Raw genomic sequence first — 4,369 nt, 5'->3', positions numbered from 1 at the left:
GAGAGAGAGAGAACATTATCGACAGATTCATGGAATACAAAATTGTCAGTATTCAAAAGCTATTTTGATTCTTTAACATACAAAGTGTGTTGAAAGGTCTGATCGCAAGAACGAAGAAGTTTCAGTTACCAGAAAATTACAAAGAAAGAAGAAGTTTCGTAAAGAAATGATGGCGATTCCTTGTACCAGAAAAGAATGATGGGAATATTCAAATGAAAGTTATTCTGCTTTCAGGAATAAGTGTAAAAGAAAAGCGAACGGGACCAATTAAAAGATTAAAAAGTTGATCAAACTTTATATTAAGAAGCATATATAATCATATTACAGTCATTTTCACTATCAAATCAAAAACTAAGATAATGGATGATAATGATGTAATGGTGCTGCAGAAGTAGGCGATCACAAGTATGAAGATGATCAAGACATAAAGGAAGATATATACAACTCAGTAGCAGAAGTGGGCTCAACTTTCTAGAATGGACTAGGCCTGCTGCTACTGCATATCATATGATTCAGATTTCAGAGAAATCGTGTTACTAGCTACTTGCACTCTTTTCAGTTTAAAGATCTTCATTTGAATCTTGTTATAGAGATGTGATGATTTCCAGAAATACAAAAAGGAAGATGTTAGATATGGTTTTCTGCAACACAACTACTGAAAATATCATATGCGTAGAAAATTCAATGGTACTCCGGAGTATTAAAAAGAAAATCTAGCTAGAGCTAATAACTATTGGGTTACAAATTGTTTACAATGCGCCCAATTCTATGAGCTAATCTAACTCCTCCAGGGCTCCGGGTACTATATATAGTTTATATATAGTACCCGGAGCCCAATTCTATGAGCTAATCTAACTCCTCCAGGGCTCCGGGTACTATATATAGTTTATATGGGAGCTCTTCTAGTAAAGACTTTTAAGTTGAGGACTAGTTGATGACTTTTCGGTGTATGGTTTAAAAGACCTATTTTTCAATCACATCTTGACATCTCATACGTTCAATTTTTAAGTCTATATGTGTAGATCAACCCTATAAATTTTCAGCTAAATCGGTGATCGTTAAGGTAACAAACTAGATCAAATTAATGGATGAACAAAATCTGTCAAACATGAACCGTTCAAGTTTATAATTGGTAAATCACTTATGAATGTCTTAACGATTTTCAATATGACTGAAAATTTACAGAAATGATCTACTCATAATTACCTATAAACTGAACGGTTAATATGTGAATATAAGATCGAAATGTGGGATAAGCCGAAAAGTCCTCAACTTAAGAATCCTCATTAGAAAGATTTCCTAGTTTATATCTTCTGCAAGCTTAGGAGAGCAAAATTTTGGGTACGAGAAGCAAGAAACATGTCGCCAAAAATGGAGAAACGTTTTTGTTTTGAAGTTGCTTACTGCCCAGATAGAAGCTATTAAGCCAAACAACACTACTACAATTATGGTCAATAACCACATACAACATGTGTGGCAAAAATGGGAAAAAGCCATGTATATCTGTGTCCATGACCCTTAGCCACATTGAAGCAACATATGTAGGGGATGTAGCCAATAGAGCCGTTGCAATGGCTTGAAAAGCCACATTTATATGAGAATGTGGGTGATATAGGTTTCTGATATGTGGGCCATGTTTCATATATTCAGCAGATGTATTTGTCTAGCAATTTAAATTTAATTGCTATTGGGTGCCACTTGTGTGCCTTAAGGTATGGATACCCAATTAATTTTGACTTGCTAAAGCAGGTTAAAGCAAACTAACACCGTTAACTCTCCGTTAAGTCTCTCTATATCTACAGTTTTCATTAGAAATATCTACCATTAAGATTAGCAAAATCACATAAAAGTAGACTTTCTGGAAATCAAAATGATTCTTGAGACTGTCTACAACTATCATAAGAAACATCTACTACTGTCATGAAAAAAATCACAGAAAATGTTGCAAGTCGAAAGACACATTTAACATAAGACACATCTACTGTTTTCATTAGAAAAGTAGACTTTCTAAAAATCAAAATTGTTCTTGAGATTGAATCAACCCAAGGTAAAATTTGCAACTCTACATTTAACATAAGACACATCTACTATTTTCATTACAATTTTTTACCATTAACATAAGCGAAATCAAAGAAAAGTAGACTTTCTAGAAATCAAAAATTGTGATTGAGATTCAACCAACCGAAGGTAAAATTTCCAAGTCTACATTTAACATAATACACATCTATTATTTTCATTAGAAATCTCTACCATTAACATAAGGGAAATCAAAGAAAAGTAGACTTTCTGGAAATTAAAATTGTTCTTGAGATTGAAGTAACCCAAGGTAAAAGATGCAAAGTCTACATTTAACAAAAGACACAACTACGTTTTTCATAAAAACTGTTTACTAGTAACATAAGAGAAATCAAAGAAAAGTAGACTTTCTGGAAATCAAAATTGTTCTTAAGATTGAAGCAACCCAAGGTAAAAGATGCAAAGTCTACATCATAAGAAATGTCTACTAGTAACATAAGAGAAATAAATAAAAAATAAACATAAGCTGGAAATCAAAATTTTTTTTTGAGATTGAATCAACTCAAGGTAAAAGATGCAAAGTCTACATTTAACATAAGACACATCAACTATTTTCATAAGAAAAGTCTACCATTAACATAAGAAAAAACAAAAAAAAGTAGACTTTCTGGAAATCAAAATTGATCTTGAGATTGAATCAACCGAAGGTAAAAGTTGCAAAGTCTACATTTAACATAAGACATATCTACTATTTTCATTATAAATGTCTACCACTAACATAAGAGAAATCAAAGACAAGTAGACTTTCTGGAAACCAAAATTGTTCTTGAGATTGAATTAACCCAAGGTAAAAGATGCAAGGTCTACATTTAACATAACACACATATACTATTTTCATTAGAAATGTCTACCATTAACATAGGCGAAATCAAAGAAAAGTAGACTTTCTGGAAATCAAAATTGTTCTTGAGATTGAATCAATAATGAGAAATGTTAAGACATGTGAAATTGTTCATTAGAAATAGTTCTTGCAAAGTTTACGTTTAATATAAGACACAACTACTATTTTTATGAGAAATGTCTGCCATTTAGATAAGCAAAATCACAAAAAAGTAGACTTTTTGGAAATCAAAATGTAGACTTTGCAACTTTTGTCTTTAATGAGTTCAATATCAAGAACCATTTTGATTTCCAGAAAGTTTACTTTTTTGTGATTTTGCTTATCTAAATGGTAGACATTTCTCATGAAAATAGTAGTTGTGTCTTATATTAAATGTAAACTTTGCAACTTTCGCCTTCATTTATTGATTCAATCTTAAGAACAATTTTGATTTCTAGAAAATTTACTTTATTGTGATTTTGCTCATCTAAAATGTAGACATTTCTCATGAAAATAGTAATTGTGTCTTATGTTAAATGTAGACTTGCAAATTTTACATTTGGTTGGTTCAATCTTAAGAACCATTTTTATTTCCAGAAAGTCTACATTTATGTGATTTTTCTCATCTAAATGGTGGATATTTCTCATAAAAATAGTAGTTGTGTCTTATGTTAAATGTAGACTTTGCAACTTTCACTTTCCATTATTGATTCAATCTCAAGAACAATTTTGATTTCCAGAAAGTCTACTTTTTTATGATTTTGCTCATCTAAATGGTAGACATTTCTCTTGAAAAGAGTAGTTGTGTCTTATGTTAAATGTAGACTTTGTAACTTTCACCTTCAATAATTGATTCAATCTTAAGAACCATTTTTATTTCCAGAAAGTCTACATTTATGTGATTTTTCTCATTTAAATGGTAGATATTTCTGATGAAAATAGTAGTTGTGTCTTATGTTAAATATAGACTTTGCAACTTTCATCTTCTATTATTGATTCAATGTCAAGAACAATTTTGATTTCCAGAAAGTCTACTTTTTTGTGATTTTGCTTATCTAAATGGTAGACATTTCTCATGAAAATAGTAGTTGTGTCTTATATTATATGTAAACTTTGCAACTTTCACTTTCAATTATTGATTCAATCTCAAGAACAATTTTGATTTCCAGAAAGTCTACTTTTTGTGATTTTGCTCATCCAAGTGGTAGACATTTCTCATGAAAATAGTAGTTGTATCTTATGTTAAATGTAGATTTTGCAGCTTTTGCCTTCAATGAGTTTAATCTCAAGAGATCATACAAGAGGAGTTAGTTTCTTGCAACGAGATCAATTTTAGTAAGAAATTGATATATCGATGAGACAAGAGAGAGAGATCGACGAGATAAACGTGTTCAAATTGTTTGAGAGAGAGAGAGAGAGAGAGAGAGAGAGAGAGAGAGAGAGAGAGAGAGAGACGTAACGTACGTAGTAGAG

Source organism: Fragaria vesca, linkage group LG5 (genome assembly GCF_000184155.1).
Source record: "Fragaria vesca subsp. vesca linkage group LG5, FraVesHawaii_1.0, whole genome shotgun sequence".
In the NCBI taxonomy this organism is placed as follows: Eukaryota; Viridiplantae; Streptophyta; class Magnoliopsida; order Rosales; family Rosaceae; genus Fragaria; species Fragaria vesca.
This window is presented reverse-complemented; position numbering follows the sequence as displayed.